Source organism: Notothenia rossii, assembly GCF_949606895.1.
Source record: "Notothenia rossii genome assembly, chromosome: 3".
NCBI classification, from domain to species: Eukaryota; Metazoa; Chordata; class Actinopteri; order Perciformes; family Nototheniidae; genus Notothenia; species Notothenia rossii.
Genome location: NC_136901.1, coordinates 6,300,427 through 6,321,214, shown reverse-complemented (window position 1 = coordinate 6,321,214; position 20,788 = coordinate 6,300,427).

Below are 20,788 nucleotides of genomic sequence, written 5' to 3'. Positions count from 1 at the left end.
ACCAGCATTGCCCCCTCTGGGCACCTCTGAATATATACCTATTCTGACCATCTCTGTATTTTCCATTTTCCTCACAGGTTGAACCAACTTCTCATCATTCCCAACTCTTCACTAATGGGCGTGTCCCTCCACTGAGTGAGTAGACGACCTGTAACACTCTGCTGTGCTCACATGTGGTTAATGTTCGTTAGTTTTGGTAAAAAAGTGTGGTTTGGGTTGATTTTAGTCCATTTGACCTATAGGTCAGGTATACCATACGTGGTGTTTTTCCATCACACTTGTGTTGATCTTTCCAACCTATGCAGACTCTATTGCTCGTTATACTACCGTTACCTGACTTCCTTAGCATCTGATATCACAGCAGATGGGTTTCAATTGAAGTTCCTTGAAAGCCTGCCGTGTTTAATACAGATACTTGAGGTGCATTGTGGGTCCGTATCAGAGGGCTTTGACAAAATGTTGGTATTTGGCGCCCTGGGAATGAGGCTGGCCTGTTATTGATGACTTGGGAGTACTTCCCCATTTTCCTTACATCTCCTTCCTACAGCAATTGAAGCCAGGGTAAATTGAGGAAATCCAAATGAGATCATAGCTTTCACTTGGACTTGGGCTTGGGCTTGTCAGTCTCTTTCAACCTAAGCGTAAACGCTCTCTTTAGGATACTCAAAGGATTTAGCACTGTGGTTTTCATTTGCTGCCTCCTTGGTTGAGTCTTACCTTGAAAAAGAGATTGTCTTTCTCTCTACGGCACGGGCTGAATAAATGGCTTAACTGACTTCTAACTCTGTCGCTCTCACACCCTTTCATTTCTCTGTCTTCATCTTCCTCTGCTGTGCTTTCTATCCGTCAGCAGAAAGGGATGCGGGTATCAAATTGCAGAGCAATAACATTCTTATAGCTCTTTGGTCAGACCGGCAGAAAGGTGAAAATCTGGAGAGCACAAACTTGTATCTTCACGCTCACTGCAGACCTAATCTAATTTCACCCAAACCCCTATTGTGGCCATGGATTGAGCAGACAGTACTCACATGTGCTTGTAAATGCACATACAAGACAGACAAAACCAATTAGATGAATAACTGAATCGATGATAATACAAATGCTGCTCAAGGTCTCGGTGGGGTCTTCTTGCAAAGATGCGAGAAGACCCCACCGAGACCTCTGACTGGCTGCTTTTGAATTATAGATGACAGAAGTTGACGGATGCGAGATTGATGTCTGTCACTGGTCTTGTGCGTCTGGCATATCAATATAATCCCAAACTTCCTCTCTCTCCACACACACACACACACACACACACACACACACACACACACACACACACACACACACACACACACACACACACACACACACTAGGGTCAACAGCAGGTTTCAGTGACTCCTTGAACAACGCAAGGTATTCACTGTTGAGGTGGAGAATAATGATTGACTGGCTGTGTGTGCCTGATCTGCGTCAGACAGAGTATGAGACTCTGAACTGTGCTGCAGGCAATTACTTTGTTTCAGAGAGAAAGAAGGATTGAGGGAAAGAGAGAGAGGAAGGGAAGCATGGAGGGAGAGAAGGGGAGGGATTTGCCCGGCTGTTGTTAGTTCACAGTGACACCTGGTGGTAAAGTACAGCGCTAAAATCATATTAAATGGAAATCCTGTTTTTTATAATCTCTCTCCTGTCCGTCTTATAGACTGCAATCACTTTCTCTAATACAACCCATTCAAGCACTGCCTAACAAAGTCATATGAATTAAGTTAAACCTACGTGTTGTGCATTCGCCCCCATGTATTACCGTCTGTACCCTTGAGGACTTCCCATTGATTATATTGATTTGCAACCGCAAAGGTGCAACATGCAGCGCTTGATGCATCCGCCTCTCACTCTCAAATTAATTACATCCTACATCTGACTAATTACACACTTTGCAATTAAAGTGAGACTTACACATTGCTCATAATATCATTTAGCTTGGGAAATGTTGAAAACAAACATTGCAGTACTGGAGCGATGTGTAAGAAAACCACCTTGTTCTTATCATAGAGCTGATCAGCAGATCTTTTTTTTTCAGGGAATTACATTAGGCGCGTTCACACCAAGTACTTTTCCCACAAAGGTTCCTGAGAACTCTTTAGTTCTCATGAACTAAGTACAGATCGCGTTCACACCGGAAATTAGTTCCTGGGGGTGGATTAGGCAAATGAAGCCGCTGACGTCACTTCTTCTTCTTCTGCTTTGGGTTTACTGGCAGGCCGCAAACAACTTCACGGCGTATACTGCCGCCCAAAATCCCCGGCCGGAAGTCCCCGGAGTTAGGGACTGGCGTCAGTAGAAGCTGCTGGGACTCCCAGCAGCTTCTACTGAAGCCTTCCGAGTAAACGGCCAGAACGCCGACACCTCCTCATCTCCACCGCTCCCATGTTTTCTTTTGTGTTGTCATAAGTTAGTCTCTCTGCGTTTCTGCGCTGGGCTAATGCTAATGCTAATAATGCTAATGCGAGGATAATAAAATGGCGGCTTCACAAAAGTTTTTGGGAGTTTGACGGGGCGTGGTTTGCATTCCGCCCAGCCAATCAGACACAGGAACCTTTTTCTCCCACGAAAGTCCCTGCTCTCTAGCAGGGACGGAAAAGGGGGTAAAAAAGGTTCTCTATAACTAATTTAGTTCCTGGGACTTTTTGGTGTGAACGCAACTAAATCGTAGTTCTCAGGAACCTTTGTGGGAAAAGTACTTGGTGTGAACGCGCCTATTGTGTGTGTGTCTAGCTAATGGAAAGAGACGTCTGTATATCAGCCATCGCAAGGTCCAAATTCAGGAATTAGGTGGACGTTGTTAAGAGATAGTAAAATGCTAATTGTCATGTTCGTATTATTATGTTGTGCTTCTACTGTGACATGTTTACGTGCTTAAATGTTCACAACTTTCTTTCTTTTCTCATACTGCCTCTGCTGCAGCACCTCTTTTCACCCTCCGTCTGAAACCAGAGCACATTCAGAGAATAAGCCACAACACTCACACAATAGTTGGCACCTGAAAATTGGCTTTGTGACTTTTATGAAATTGAGATTTATAATCGCGAACATGTGTGTGCAAGAAGGTGCTTGTTTGAAAAGGGGCTTTAAAAGTAACAATCAAGCAGAAGTGCACATGGCTACTTTCTTGGGACATCCATCAAAACAAATCAACTAATTCCAACGAATGAATATGAAGAACGTGCTATTTTCAGATTTACCTAAAAAAAAGCATGAAAAAACCCAGGAGGAGAATGAAGGCGGCTTCGTGATTGACGGATGGTGCAATGTGTTGAAACACTGTCACTTCACCATTGGCTCGTATAAGGATTATATTTCATTCTTTCCTATGTTAAATGGTGTTTCAAAGCTCTGATAGAATTGCAAACTGAATTACTTGGCTGGTGAAATGGAAGTGAAGGCTGGCTGTAGCTCCCAAACATTTGTAATGCTAAATAAATGATCCATCCAGACCGGCAGACCTTAAGACTGACTACAGTTTTCAGATTTTTAGACAGAATACAAGATGAATGGTCTGCTGTGCATTAACGACGCCTGTGCTGCTTTCAGACCTTGAATGTTCTCGAAAAGCTTTCAATCTTTAATGGACTGCTTTCTATTTGATGCAGACATATATATATATAAAGTATAGCACCATATATCTAAACTCGGGTAACATTAGACAGAGATACTGTACATCTTTCTGCTTTCACAACAAACACAATATGCTCTTTGAAGTTTTTTACAATCTATGAATCCACCATTTTAAATCTGATTAGGTCTTTTGAATGTTAGGTTAACATGTGTCAAACTCAAGGCCCGGGGGCCAAATCAGGTCCTTGGTTGATTTAATTTCGGCCCGCAGGATAATTTGTAATTACTATTCGATCTGGCTCGCTGGTATATTGCACCTTCACTCCATCCTGAGGGTTTCCTCAGCTCAGAGCCTGAGCCCAAACATTGATGAACTTGCACCCAAGATGAGATGCCAAGTATTAGGGCTGCTCAATTAATCGTATTTTAATCGCGATTACGATTATGGCTTGCAACGATTACGAAAACAACGTAATCGAAATAAACCGATTATTTTTTTATTATTATTATTACTTTTTTTTTTTTTTTTTTTTTTTTTTTCAGTTGAATTATACTTAAAGTTCAGGGTAATCAACTGTTAAAAACATACTGTTCAAAAAAAAAATCTCCTGCATTAATGCAGTTCTGCAATAAACATTGAACCAGTCCGGCCCTCCACTAGTACCAATTTTTTTATTTTGGCCCACTGTGTATTTGAGTTTGACACCCCTGTGCTAGGTAATGCAGTTACCTTTTTTTGTATCCTGATTGCGTAATCCTGTAACATGTCATCCGTTACTGCCCATGCCGGCTTATATCTTGACAATCTTTCTTACGAGGGCAACATTAGTTACAGATAGATGCTCTTGTAGAGATAATTCCCAGATTATTTTAAAACCTACACGAATATACCACTTACTTTTCGTGCAGTTTTGTGCTGCTGGCCATCAAGCGGCCCCAGTGGAGGTGTTGGGGTTAATTGCCATGTTAAAGGGCCACCACACAGCGGTCATTAACTCTCCTTGCCTGAATTTCCTCAAATATTCAGCCTGAGGATTTCCAGTTTCAGCCCACTACCCACAATCCTGCATTTCAAGGCTTCCAAAAATAATTGAAAACAGTCGTGCCTGATGCATTTTGTCAGACATTTACCGGATTCTGCGCTGGACACGGCACTTTCAAAACAAATATTCACAGAATGCATTCAATTACTAAATCACCTTGGTCTGGTTGCCAAGCAACATTAGTGCAGGAACTGCTGCTTCCATTTCCTTTCAGCCTCTCTGGTGATTTGTCTTGTGTTGTTTATATACATTAGTCTAAGAGAAAAGAAGCAGAGTGAAACAAAAAAATGGATTTACGATGGAGCAGGCACAATGGTATAAACACGAACAGCTCTGCCGCAATGCATGCTGCCTCCCACATTGCAGCACACAAACACACTTTCCATTTCCCATTTGTGTGTTATTGTTTTTCTCCCGTTTCTCCTGCCTTAATTACGATCATGGCGTCCTCGTCTTCCTGAGCACTTTGTGATGTTCTGCAAAGTGTTCCTCATGAATACATTTGACATTCTCTCTCTTTCACACTCTCTGACAGACTTTATGGTAAATATAAGATGCCTTTGGACACAGATGGAACAGATGAAGCTGTTTCCCACCTTTTGATCTATTGTGAAACTGTGAGCGTGTGTGTGTTTGTGTGTGCATGAGGTTTGAAAGCAAGCATTTCAAATCACCAATAATCATATCGATGTGTGTACTTTCTGTGCAGTGGTGTGTACATGCGGCTTCTGTAACACGTAGGTGGCTATGTGTGATCAAGAAGGAGACAGACACACTCCATCATCCTCAGAGTCATCTGTCACGGCAGGACAGCCAACAAACACACGCGTACAGATGCCCGTCAAAAGGTTAATGAGCACGCCTCACAATGTGTGTTTCTCTCTAAGTGGCGCTGCGTATGATGTATGTGTACGCTCCTTGTGCCCGGCTCCATCACGTTTTCGCCTCGCTTGGAGGGATAAACGAGTCAATCGCTGTTCTCCGGGGCATGCAGGGATTTGTCTTTGCTTTCAGATCTGGAATAACTTTATTTGTCAAGAAGAAATAAATGGGCTGGGGTGTGTGTTGGGGACACTGATGCAGCAACATTTCAGCAGATAAGATTACAGTGCCAGTTTGTTCTGCTGCTCATGGTAGCAGGGCTGTCCAACACATGGTCTGTGGACCAGTTTCTATCCTTGGATGTATTTTGTGTTTATTTTTTACACATTTTTTTCTTGGCCTCAAGTCCTTTTGGAACTTTTTTACTGTCTAGCAGGCAATTTAAAAAATATGTTTCTCTCGGTTTGGTCTACTTTTGCTTGTGTCCTTCATAGATTTCCCCACTGCTTCCAATCTTCATGCCAAGCTAAGCTAGTAGTATAAGAGGTACAGAATAAAAAGTGAAATTGACACGAGGTCTTACCTCCCCTAATTTCATTTCTTCTGGTCTTTAAAATCTGTCTTTTCTGAAAACCAAACACTCTTGAATGTCCGGCACCATTTTTTGTCTTTTGTCTCTAAAATTGATTGCCCATAAGGTCAGATACATTACACAGTACCAACCCCATTGACAGATGAGCATACAGTTCCATTAGATGAAGGTTATAGCCACGCCAAATATTCTCTAACAGCATCATTATTAGAGTTGGGGACAAATGTCAAAGCCCTCATTAAGTCTCTTTGGTGCCAGTGTGTCCAGTGAATAAATCCAAATGGCCTTCATTCTAAGGAGGAGGGCACTGATGTCCTCCTCTCGATGGCAGCACTTAACCTATGCAATGCCATCAAATCTGAAGGAGGTCATAAGTGTGAAGTGCATTTCCACAGACCAGATGGTGAGAGAACTAGACACTGAATTGCAAGAAAGCTTGGTTGTATTATCGTTCTGGCCATCTTGGATTTAATCTGGTGAATAAAACACTGTCACCAAATTATTCTGACTTTTTTTAAAGTTCTTTAAAAACAATTCTGGCCAAAATATACAGATTGCACTTTCCAATTCAACATATTGAGTCTCCAGACAATAATTATCCTTCTTATTAATTATAATATACATTTCTTATATCATTTGTTCATATAAATAATTGATAGCACCCCTATAACCTGGCTTGAGGATCCAAACTCTCTTAAATTATGTGTGTGTGTGTGTGTGTGTGTGTGTGTGTGTGTGTGTGCGTGCTACGCCTAGACAACGGTGTCGTCAGTGATTCACTGAACAAAAGGAGCCTTTCTTAGCAAAATTATAAGCTAAAAATATACTGCTGCATTTGTTTCCGCAGCATCTCACCATCAAAGATGAGTGAGCTGAACTCAGAACTCAACACTCTTTTGGAGCTGGATTCTGACGATGCCATCACTAAACCCCTCTGTCTCGACATTCACAGCTGACTTTCAATAGTTTTCAGTGTTTTTTTTGTATGTTTGGTTTTAGAACAATGAATGAGATATGTGGGTTGAGATTTGAAACTCATGTTTATTGTATCAGTGCTCCTCACTCAATGTGCGCTCCTTCTCTCGGTTTGATGTTGTGCAGCAGGGGTTGCCATGGTTTTTTAGTTTTACATAATTTTGTGTTTGGATTTAATATTTGACATTGCCGCATATTGTGCCTGCATTACTCTATTTAAAAATCACAGCTGACAAAATACTGTGATTTTTTCCCCCCACCATAATATTGAGTGATTTGTTTTCAACAACTACTGGATGGTTTGATCCCAGTCTGCTCTGATTGGTCGGAGATGTCCCGTCTTTGCAGACCATTTACGTCAACAAAAACATATATAACACATTACAGGAAAGAGACAACCCCAAAAAGCATAATAGGGGCCCCTTTAAATCAATGTGTCTCAGCAACTATTGGTTGGATTGCCATTACATTCCAGTTCATCTCAGTTCATCTCAAAGACGTTGGTGATCCTCTGACTGTCAACCTATGAGTTTGACATTTAAAGTTTTGGAGTGAGATGTCCTCCATTGTTTCCCTCAGGGTTAATTGTAATAACTGAAAATAACCTTTCACTAACTCACCATGTAGTGCCATCATCCGGTCAATATTTTAATATGTCTAACACTTTGGTTTATAGCCTGTTAATGACATTCAGCTACTTGTTATCATGCTGACAAGGTTACAAGTTTTATTTGTCATTTTACAACACAGGGTTGCATAATAAAATCTAAGCTGTAGCCCTTTCGAGCTATACACACACACACATGGAATACACTCGTCTTGTATAAAATAAAAGAATGTATTCAGATGTTGAACTTGATATGTATGTCTTTATATCAGGTGAGCATCAGCATTAATTACCACCTTAAACAACACGGTTCCACCAACGCAGCAACGTACATTGAATCCTCACTTAGTCATGTGTCTTTGTCAGACAGTCTTATTGTCAAGAGGAACATTAATCATGCTCTCCTGCTGAGCAATAAAACCTGTTCAACTTGCTTTTACTCACAGATGCATGCATTTAAGGCAATATACACGGTAGTCTCCGTGCAATACCATACACTGTCCAAAAGCATGTGTGTTGAATTTGCATCCAATGATAGAGCTTGGGGAAATCTGCTTAATTTGATGCAATCCATTTTATTAGGCCCTTGCTTTTTCGAGGCAGTAGAGCAAGACGGAGGAGAGGTAGAACATTTTTGAAGAGGCCGAGTCGTGATCAGTGTGTGAGACCTGGCTAATTTCCCCATGTTTTGCTTGGCGGATTAAATATTCTATTAAAGAAACTTTTTTTTTAGCCGTTCCGATCAAATTGCTCAAGGAGAATATGGGAAGATAGCAAGGAAGGAAGAGAGGACATTTTTTTTTAAATTATTCCTGCGGTTGATTTAACTCATATCTCTCCATCCTATCTGGGCTTATGCTCGGGATTCAGAAAGAAAGTGGAGTGAGTGAGAGGAGGCTGACAAAGGACGGGGATAAAGACGGGATCAGATGGAGGTGAGGACGGAGGGGGGGGGGGGGGGAGGGTGGGTTGTGGAGGCTTGAATTGTGAGGGAAGCTTATCAGCGTGACACACACCTGGGCCGCCGTCCTCTACCTTTCCTCATATCTTTTAGATGAAAGCTCTAATAGGCCAACGGCTGTGCAGAGGTCAGCTGTCTGGGCTGTGTTTGAAATACCAACGCACTCAATCTGTATACTGCATACAGAAAGCATACAATGTCCAGGTTGTTACACACTAATGGAAATATAGTTATGAGCCTCCAATCAAGAAGACAAATCCCTTTCAAACCTGCAGAAAATGGTTGTTTTTCTTTAACGGCGACATTAGTTTGAATAATATGTTTCAAACACAGCCCCGGTCTCACCCACATTAGTCTGTTGTATCATTCAACACCCCCGCCTTCCTTGATGCTGTTCAGGTTCGGAACAGCATCCATCCAAGCAGAAAATCGGACGCCTGTAACAGCAGATGTTATAATTTCATCGCTGTCTGGTTTGCAAAATGAAGGAGCCATCGTCTAAATAAATCAAACACAAACACCACATGCAATAAAACTCTTATTTAGAGGGCCGTGAAGATACCTGTGCCAAGTGTTGTGGGTGAAATGTAACATTGCCGAGGCGATTTCACCTCGGTGGTTTCACAACTGTAAGAGTGCCACTTGCAACTCAGACTGAAAGAGCTTTTTTCAGGGGCTCCTGCTTCTAGGTGTGCCTTATCTTTCCAGTGCACAGTCTTTCCAAAGCGTGTTTTAGAAAGGAATCACAAGCTTGGTTCTGATGATGAATGCTGATGGTTTAGGTGTTATCTGAGCTGCTCTGAGGATCCAACTCACAGTCCAAACTCAGGAAGCGTGGAGTGTGTGCAGTTTCCAAATCTCATCTGAAGACTGAACACATGCTTTCCGTGCCCTGCGGCTCGTACTTTCTGCAGCTGATCAAAGAGTTGTGGATGTCGGGATGGAAAAAAAGGGAAGAAGGGACGTAGGGAATGGACAGATGGAGAGATAGAATTAAGCACGCCATTTCGAGCATTTCTTTTGTTAGAATTGTGGGTTGTGTGAGCATGAGTGGATATTTTTAGCTACCAATAAAGCAGGGCTATTGAGGGAAATTATTAATATTCATACCAATGCTCTGGTTAGTGACAACAAGGAAAGAGGTTGCATAGACGTTGAGCTGGGAGGTTCAAAAGTTCACTACTTGTGTATGTAATATGCCTTGCTAAAGTATGACACTGGCTTGATGACTGGTTGTGGATTCATTGGGATGATTCCCATAATCCTTTGCTGTATCTCGTTGTTCTAATTATCACTCAATGATAAAAGAACAGAAAATAACCGCCTACTACTTTAAGAAGTACAAATAGTGCATCTTTGTTTAGATTTGTAAACTTCCAGATTCCGTCATATTTAGCTGAATATCTTTGGAGTTTAGACATTTGAAGAGACCACCTTGGACTTTGTGAAGCTTCTAAAGAGACACTGCTTCAACACCTTAGCCTGCCACAGCAGAAGATGTTTTTCTTCCTTTATTTTCTGTGTTCACCTGCTTAGAGGCATAACAACAAAATGTTCCTGATCTCAAATGCACTGAAACACACGTGGGATCCCGGGCAACAGAAATGCATTTTGTGACTGCTCGTTTCCTGTAGTATAAATAGAAAGCATCCTCACAGGGAGGGTTGGGAAGGAGGGCTCTATTGTCTGTAGTGTTGAGTCTCCGCGGACAGACTGCTGTTTGATTCCACCTCTTAAAACCGACTTAGCAGGGGGGACAATGGAGAAAAGTGTCAAGACAGGCTGTACGCTTGGAGACTTTTCCAATGAATGACCCCCATTTTGCCCTTAAAAAGCAATTACGGGAGTTTGATGTACCTTGGTGGATAATTCTCCACCTTATAGGCAGGGAGTGGGGAGGGGGGGGGTGTTGGCACAATCGTGCCACAGTACAATGAGACGGAGAAGAGAGAGAACTCATTGGGGATGAGGGGAGGAGAAACGATGGGCCTGGACATACTGAGCATCAATATTTTATGTCCTCCGCCTCCATTTGTCTCTCTCCTCCTGTTTTTCTTGCTTCTAATAGACGTTAGGGACGCGAGAGAAAAAAGAGACAGGGGGGGTGGTGCATGTGCATGTACGCCTGCTTTAGTGCACCATCATTTCTACATTTAGTTGGAATAAGAAGCTCCCTAATGGCCCTCTTACCAAGCCGAACGATTGAAATTGCATCGTGAATAACGTTATTTTCAAGGTCCCTCTCTATTCACACGGGGTCAGATTCTCCTTCTGCACTCTCCAAGGCGCATGCTGTGAAGCAAGGCTGGGACATTAGCTGAGTGAATGTAGCCCCCCAACAGTAACACCACCGAGACATGTTTTCTGCAAGATAATCCACTCCACAGTATCAGAAGGGGCCAGAAAGTGTTCTGACTCATGGACTTTTGTTTTATTAATATTACAAATGTGTTTTAAAAAGACAAATAATGGGTAGCAAGTTGGCAGGGTTGTTGAATTTGAGCTTGGGTAGGAGTGGTGCACTTCAGCACAAATGCATTTGGTAGCTCAACAAGACCTTCATCCTTTACTGGGAAATGATGAATTTGACCTGCTTCCCACTACTGTGAACTCTGTTGACCTAAACCAGCAGATAATGTCGCTACAAATGCCAATCGGTTCATGTTCAATTCTAAACTACTGCATAAAGTATTCATTCTGGGCTTTTAGCTCAAGTTTTAAAGAGTAATCAAATATGTAAACATTAAAATGCTCATTTAAAGAATAGTGTTCAAATGAAAAAGTTTGAAAATAGCATTTTTCAGTGAGAACATCTGGCAAATGAGTCTGAACTCTACTTCACACCAACCATCCGTATGGTTTCCCTTCCTTCTTGAATCTCTTACCATCAGTCGATACCCAGAATACATTTCATCACGCAGCTACTGACGGCAGATTCCCACAGAAAGGTTAGTTCACTTCAGGTCTGCGCTGAGGGTGAAAAGACAATTGAAAGAAAGCAGTAATTTACATGAAGACTAGACCAGGTGTATAAATGAATTGATCTCATTAGATGGTTAAAATGTTAAGCCCCTGGCCTAATGGAAGTCTTAATTATCGCTAATAGCCCCGAAGGAGGGCCGGCACTGGTTGTGACAAGTAGAATTAACAAGCAGCCGAATAAATCTGGATAAAGGCAAAATCAGAAAAGCTTTTATTCCAACCTCCAGAGGGTTAGCTTCAGACTGCAGGAGAGACGTCCGGGCTGGGTTAGAGGTGTCCACTGACACCCTTGTTTGTGTGAATGAATAGTAAATGGCTGATGGTAAACAACATTACAAAGAGACAGAAAGGAGGGAGGGAAAGTGCTTGGCCAAAAAAAGGGTTAAGGCTATCTTCAGTTCTTTGCCAGGCGGTAGAAGGTTCAAACGCTGACACATCACTTACTGAATGACGTCGGTCCAAGCTCCTTTTATCTGAATGTTTGTACAAAATGTTTGAGAAGCACATCATTGACACACTGACAAAAAAAGTAATTATAACATAACACAGCTCTTCTGATCGTACCAGCTCCAAAACGTTTGCTTCTTCCGTTGCTGGAGAATAGAACACGATTAAAAAATGAAAGCTGCGTGGGAATGACACCGTTCAGTCAAAGGTTGGTGTTTTTTAGCTTTTAGGATGTGGCAGTAAACCAGGATTTACATAAATAATAAAAAAAGAGGTTTGTGGAGATGTTTTGGCAAGGCAAGGCAATTTTATTTATATAGTACCTTTCAGCACGTGGCGATTCAAAGTGCTTTACAGATTAAAAGCAAAAGACATTTAAGAACAAATACAGCATAAAGATAATGAAATTAAATAAATAAATAAACACAGCAGGTACAGAATACATCACTAAAAAAGGCATACTGTAGTGTGAGTATGGGCAGCTCAATTAAAAGCAGCGGCAAATAGGTTCGTTTTGGCGGACGTGCACGATTTGGGCAGTTTGTTCCAAATTGTTGGGGCAAAATAACTAAAAGCTGCTTTTCCATGTTTAGTGGTTATTCTCGGAACAGAGAGCAGACCCGACCCAGAAGACCTGAGACTCCTGGGTGCTTCATAGTGATGGAGTAGGTTGTCTATATAACTTGGTCCTAAGCCATTTAGTTATCAATTTAGCCTATCATTTAGGCTAAGAACATTCTGTAAATATGAAAGGGAGACTGTAAATTCATTTAGAGAAACTGGCTTCAATAGATTTTATTGTGAAAAGGCTTGTTTTTGTTCAGAAGACAGCAGTGATGAATTAGCGTCAGTCGCCTTCACTTATCTACAGGTCTAATAATAACCGTCTGAATGTACTGTACGTCTGCTCATGCAAGGCCAGCACTACTTAAAGGGGACCTATCATGCAAAATGCACTTTTTTACGTCTTTTCTACATGAACATGTGTCCCCGGTGTTCCAGGGAACTCACCAAGTTTCAGAAAACACAACCCTCTATTTTCCTCCATACCCAAATCTCTTAAAAAGGGGCTGCAACGGATCTGATACAGACTGATCCAGATTTGAACACTTCTGTGACGTCACAGAAGTGGCGCTACGGCTATTTGGCCAACTCCACCAATCAGGAGGAGACAGGCACGGGCATTGCCGTTGGAAAGCATCATCAGGAAGCGCTGGAGACGCTGTAGTACATATGCCAGGCCTGTAGATGGTGCTGTTCTCACAGAATCAGCCCATGATGCAAAGACAGTGTTCAATTGAGCGAAATGAGGAATGGCTAAAATGCATGATCTGTTTGGTATTTTGAAAAATAAAAAGTATAAATATGCCTTATATAGATATGGTCCTACACTATATTATTCAAATATAGCATGATAGGTCCTTCAACTTCAAGTATTTCGTTGTATTTACATAAAATATGTGGTTTCAGAAAGCAATGATGAAAGTGCTAAATGCTCTGTAATGTACAAGGCCAAAGGCACTCACAGGAACCATGTAGAAAAGGCTTTTCATAACAGAAATGTGATGTGTTTATTTATACCACAGATGCCAGTAAAAGGAATTCAACAGTAATGGTCCTTTCATACTCATGTTTTTTGGTCCAGATCAAATCTAGTGTGAGTAAGACCAGGTTTGTTTGAAAGCACGAGCCCGAGGAAATCTGTTCAGACTTGGACATGTTTCATTTGAGTAAAAATAACTTATACATTAGTTTTCCTTTGTTCAGAATTGCACTCAATTGCTCATGATCAAATTGTCTGTGTGTAAAAGCAAACACAGTCGTACTCTTGTCAGTGACAAATGTCTAGTTTGACGTCACACATGCAACAGTTCTGCATCCTCTTCACTGCCTCTCGACCCAAGACAATCACCTCCATGTCTGATGTCGGGTTGTTGCCCTGCTAATAAAACTTATATTGCTTCTGGGAAGGGGAATGTAACTGAGGAATCATGTTGGTTAGCAGAAACAGGGAAATGAGCTGTTTGTGGAAATAAATGCGTCTGATTAGAGTGCAGAGAAAAATGAGAAGGGGGCAGGACGAAGCGAAAGAGGAGGGGGGAGAATTGATGAAGGGGACTGAAAAAGAGAGAGATATCAGACCTGAGCGCTGGGAAGAGACACAAAATGTGGGGAGACAAATAAATGGCGAGTGAACTAATGCAGCATAAAAAGGCAATTTCCTAAACCTCTGAAACCCCCTCCTGGGTGGAGACAATTACTGCGAACGAGGAGACAGTTATGATTAAACAAGCGAACGCCTTGACAGCGGAGATAAACTTTGGAGAGGATGGGCTGACAGAGAGCCGTGTTGCTGCAGAGTATGATAGCTAATTCTCCACCGCTGATCAGCGCCTGCAGTGAGAGCAGCAACATGGTGACAGTTCAGAGTCAGAAGCATTGAAACACAACCCACACACACTCTCTCAAAACAAATCCACACACACAGAAGTCGAGGGCTGAACTTTACATGACTTTCTCACTTATCGTGGATCACGCCAGTTCATCAAATGACGTTAATTGTATTTATTTGAAAGGCAGCGCGGACTATGGAACACAAAACTAATTTCAAGAATAGGATGAGTCTTTGAATGAAATGACAGCAAAGTGCTCCGCTGAATAGCCGCGTCTTCATCATCAGATTAGAAAACAGGCGAGAGATGACAGAGTTTGGGAAATCGTCATTAGAATTAAAAGTGGAAGTATAAATCCTCGCGAGACAGAGCGACCAACAACAAATTACGACGTCAAAATGACAACAGGGGGCCACTTTGGCTGAAAGCTGCGGATTGTCATTAAATAAATAATGTTTGGCTGCATCGCTCTACTCTTTGAAAAAAAACAGTGCTGTGAAATTGGTACGCTCCTCCAAGGGAATTATAAGCAGATCATAATTTCCTCAAGACCGTGCAGGGGTTTCAAATGGGGACTGGTTCTATTTCCACAAGAGTTAGTCATGCGCTGTTTTCGTTCGGCCAATTCTGCATGACCCAGAGGAGACTTTTCTCCCTCGAAGATCACCTCCAATGAATAATAATAGCGATATTGGATGTCTGGAGTGCCAGTTTAACAGCTATATACGGTATGTGAAGCAACCAGACTGGGCTTACGACAGAGACCAGAATCAGGCCGGACTCCTTTAGCAAAAATAGAGCTTTCAACACGAAAGGGGACACGAATGGTATATCATACACCTTAACATGCAGAATCAAGTACTGTTAATATTGTGGATGCTGTTATTTTTGGTTTGTTTCAGTCAGCCAATGTAACGCCTTCTCTCTTCCCACTGATTGATGTTTAGGGAACTAAATACTTGTGGTTGGTGTGTCAGTCCTAGCAACCCATTTTGAATTACACATACTCATTTAATCCAATATCAATCGGATAATATTGAATAGAGCAGCTTAAATTCGGGAAACCAATTAAAAAAGCTTATTCTGAGGTTTATCATTCTGTATTTTGAGGCAAATGCTCAACAACAACATCACATGTAGCCCGAAGCGGGGTGGTGACACCAGTTGCTATGATACACATCCTTTTTCCTTCTTTCCATCAAAGCTGCTCTTGCTCTCCCTCTTTGCTTCTGTGCAAGATTTCAGCCTGTGTGTTTCAAAATATGCATCCCCTTCTCCCGTTGAATCTCCATGTAAAATGACAAGATAAGTGTGGCGAGCAGATGCTGGCATTTCAGTTTTCTAAGTTGCAGTTTGTAAGGAACAACAGAGAGCATGCAGGGAGAGATTTGATGGAAACCGTTTCTGGTGCGGGATCGCAGCCTGCGGCTCTGAACTCATTACCACTCAAATCAAAAGACTCTGCGTTCTGCTGTCACTTAAAACTCCTCCCGCTCTCCTTATAAAACAGAACTTTTCTTTCCGAAGCGTCATTTCACCCCTCCTCCTCCTCCTCCTCCTCCTCCTCCTCCTCCTCCTCCCACCACCTTCCCTTCCTCATCTGAAGGTGACAGGCAGCAAGACTTCACACGGACAACGCAAACTAGGTCAATCACAAACTGAGAGAAGAAGGAGCTCGTCACTACTCCAATGTGATGACGTGCATAACAAAACAAAAGACTAATGTATCATATGTGGTTTGCTTTAAAAGCTCTTGCCTCTCTGTTGCTATGTGTGTGTGGGTGGACACACATTAAGGCTAGACTGGAAATGTGTTCTTGAGCGTCTGCAGCATGTCGTGGCTCCCTCTGCTGTCAGCTGAGGCGATGTCACAGTGATTGGCAGAAAAGCGTTTCAACAGGAATTAGCATTTTGGATTTTCTTCTGAGATACTGTGTAGACTGAGCGAGATTAGCATCTGAAAAGCAACGCAGGCACGGTTTCAGAAGTTTGGGGACGAGTCCAGGATTCCCAATGTTATGTTAGTTTAATTACCCTAGGTTCTTTTGATAGAGCAACTAAAAATGACTTTGCACAAAGACAGAAATATGCATATGTATTATTTCCATCAAATTTAGAAAACCAGAAGAACGCTTGGTTCTGTTTTTAAACCTCCATCATTATGGATCTGGGAGTAACATAAATTAACATATAAAAACATATTTAAGAATCTTGTTTTGAAACACCCTGTCAATGAGAACAAAGGCAAATAATTGCAATTTCACTGACTGTGTTGCATCGTTCTCCAACAGCGCCAGAACAGCTGTCATAACAGGAGAAGGTGCTAGCACCCGTACCGCTATTTCATCACATGTATCATCATTACAGTCTCTCAATCGTCATCATTAAAGGTCAGAGGGATGATCAAGGAATCATTTGTGGGAGCTCATATCGAAACAGACTTTTCAAATTGCTTCAGGAAAGATAAGTATGGCAGGATGATGGCAAAGGTGTAAATAAAAACGATGATACAAACAAAGTTTTGTTAAGATTGCATCGCTCACCAGTGGCGGCGCTAGGGGGTGGCTACTTGGGCTCAAGCCCCAGATGCTTCACTTAAAAAATAAAAAATAAAAATGTTATTGAAAACGTCATGTGCAGTACCGGAGTCCACCAGAGAGGCAGCCGCTTCGGGATATTAGCTGCGGTCTTTTCCATATGTCATAAAATGGAGGATAAATTAATCATCGCTGTAAGAAATGTCCCGGTCCTTTACGACTGCTCTCTGTTCACCTACCGGGACCTAAACCGGAGGAACCAGGCATGGAGGGAGGTGGCAGAGACAGTTGGTGAAACTGGTAGGTTTTCACCTGTTTGGGGAGTTTATATCCAGTTTACTTCGTTTTAACATTGAATGAACAGGCTTTGTATGCCGGGGGCGGGCGGGAGATTCCTGGGAGATTCCTGATTGGTTGTTGGTCGCCTTGGGCGCGTGAAATCGCCAAGCTTCAGACACGCCCAACATCAAGATTTTACAAGATTTTTTTCATGCCTGTGTGTGGACGGGCCGTGAGAAGCTGACCACAATGTCATCACCAGCAGTGAAGAAATGGATGAGGTTTCAGGTTTGTGAATCTAATGGTGATATCTGCACTGGCTGACTGAGTAAGAAGTGAAAAAGAGTGATGTAACGTTAATGGTATAGCTAGCAAACATGGAGTAACCACACTAAGTATACCCTTATATGTTAGTATTTTTATGAACATGACTAAAAATTATCCTAAGTGTAAAGGAAACTTCTGTGTAGCAATGCAGTGGGAGTCAACGACTCAGGAAAGAGACACGGGAAGAGCAGGAGCTGTGATGTCAAACACTGATGGTTTATTTGGAGCTTCGGCCGGAGAATTCCCATCACAAGTCGCAGCAGTCACGGTCTGACTGCACGGTAGAGTTGCCACGTCAATTCTCAAGAACTCTACCCCAGACCCATGTATTTAGCTAGTTCAGAGAGACTAATCAACATGCTACATAACAAGATAGAACTATAACACCTCTACCAGCTGACGCCAACAAGCAGGAACAGGGAGACAGAACACTGAGAGCACAGCAGCCAAGGTCACAGGTGCCTGTGCTCAGTCAGGACAGTTTGAACTGGGTCAAAGTTATGGGCCTTGGAAAATATTTCCCCAACACTAAGATGTAAGGTTAACCCTTCATACCTAAGTCTACTTTTAATGGTGCGTTCACACCCGACGCGATGCGAATATTCGCATCCCTCTAAACGCTCGAGTTTCCCCACGGCTGCCAGCTGTGTTTACTCGCATCATTCAAACAAGACGCGCTGGCTCGGGCTACAACTACAACAAAATGAACATATTTTACCGTGATTCAATTGTAATACACTTTTTTTTAAATGATGCCGAAGTAACAACATACTGATACCGGTTAGTAAAAACCATGAATTAATGCTTGACAAGTCTGCAGACAGACGGCAGGCGAAAAACATTTTTAAAATGCGTGTTTTCTGAATGGAGATCGGGTCAACCAGGCTAAGTTAACGTTGTATATGCTCATTCCACAACAACGGCCTACAGACATAAATAAACCAGCGACTGTATTCTCCATGACACAGACAGTCTGTGGTTTGTACTTGTTTAACTTTTGTCCAGCTTCTGAACAGATATGAGGAGCTGTGATCTCTGTGTGCTAACTGCTAACAGCCAATGGCTGATGTTTTCTGGTTGAACGTCAGTAACGGCAGGCTGAGATCCTCACCGCTGATTGGCTTCTGCGACAACGCGTTATGTGAATTTGACGCTCGAGTTGAAAAAATTTAACTTCAATCGCCTCAATCCCGTGATTCGCGCCGCATCCACCGCTTCATGCTCGCCGTCGGAGCGAATTTGCGTCTCTCCGCGTCTCTGTATTGACTTTACCTGTAATCGCGCCGCCCCCAAACATTGCATTGCGTCCGGTCTGAACGCAGCATTAGACGCTAAAATAACGTATTCCAATTTTTATTTTGTTTTCGCACGTTGAATTATACCGGCTCTCGTTTCAGTACACTTAACAACGGAACCATAGCAACGGAACTGACAGGCAACAAAACTGACAGGCAACCCTCTGAATCAGGCTCCGATTGGCTGTGACTGCATCCACTCAGAGTGTCCGATTCAGAAACGTGACTCTTACACTCTTTACGTCACAAACAAAGATGGTGGGTGAGAATAGATCTATAAAACGATAAGCAATGCATCAGAATCAAGGTGAGACTATCCGCATCCTTTAAAACTATACGCACATTTGTTTCACCGAAATAAGTAGACGACTGTATTTGAGTGAGTTAAGGCATTAGTTTGCTTCATTAGAGGGTGTTAATGAATAACTGTTCTCCAGTGCCTTTTGTCCGCTTTAAGTCATTTTTAAGGTAGGGTTAATGTTGCTCTCAAAGTGCACCAGATTGATGCTTTTAACTTCAATATTTTAAAAAAAATCTCCTGGGCTGAGCCCCGGATCTCCTGCAATCCTAAATCCGCCACTTTCGCTCACCTTTAGGTTCAACCTCCTCATTATTATTTCACCCGCAGCTGTTTTAGAAACAATATGTGAATGCAATACCAGTTTGTGTGTGGGAGACTGGTATATGCTAAATAAATGCAACCCTTGCTGCGATGCCTACAGTATGCAGCACCTGCAGCTGCAATACTGAGAGCATTATTGCTTTTCAGTCTGAATCAGTGCTATTTCAGTCATTTTCTTAAAACAGATTTAACAAACAGGTCAAACTTTCACAAGAACAACAAGTTATGTTGTCCTAATTTATGCAAATAGGCGCCCACACAGTTTAATGAACTTCCTGAGCCTGTTGTTTTAAATGTGACGGTTGAGAGCCTGTGTGGGAGTCTGTTTATGTTTACTCTAGTCAGGGTAGACTCTCAACTATCAAAAAATAATAATTCCCCGGTGCTCAGAAGCTTTTAACTTTGACCCTCTCTGAGTATTGTTGCTGCTTTCAAAGCACAGATTTATATTACAAGGAGAATCTGAACCAATAAATAAGTTTATTTCCTAAGAAAGAACTTTAACAGAGGTTGGAGAGATCAGCGATAAAGTGCAGTTGGTCCTCCTATTTCATGAAGAGCTTGCAGAGGGTCGAGTATCAGCAAAAGCTTCTGCTTCGTCCGGGGTCCCTTTACTTCCAGCTCCTCTCACACGGCCACATGGCGATCACGGGGACGTCTGTCCACAGCTGTTTCAACTTCTCCGTCTTCATTTTCTCCAGAACGCCTCACACTCTTTTTTTAGGAACATTTTACTGCAAATGGATTTCAGGTCACTTCATCCAGGCCTCGCTGTCTGCAGAAGTGACTATTAACTGACATGTAACACGCAGCACATGGGATGTCACCTGAAGTGTGACGGGCTGTCACAACAAGAAGGTGTTCTCCCTCTCTACTTCTGTGTGACTCGGTTTTTACAAAGTCTTATTTTCAATCATGCCAAAATATGTTGGATCCATCCTTTTTGTCTCACACTGATTGAAGTTGTTTCACAGTGTTTGTTTATGGCTGTTTTTTAGAATAGGAATGTTGTGTTTCCTGTTTATCTCCGGTGCAGAACTCTCTTAAATGTCCCGACTGTGTTACATCGCAAACATCATATGCAAACTGCTGCTGATGGTCCTATTTTGATATTCATAGAGGATAGAAGGCCATAAATCTACTAGGAAACGATATAAAGGCTTTTAAATACTATGAAGATGTGTTTAATCTACAGTATTGGTCAAAATACATTATAGTGCGTTATAATTTATGAATTGTTCATTAATGCTATGGACGGGGATACATATCCTAAATATTTCTATTTAAATAAATATCTTCAATACATTT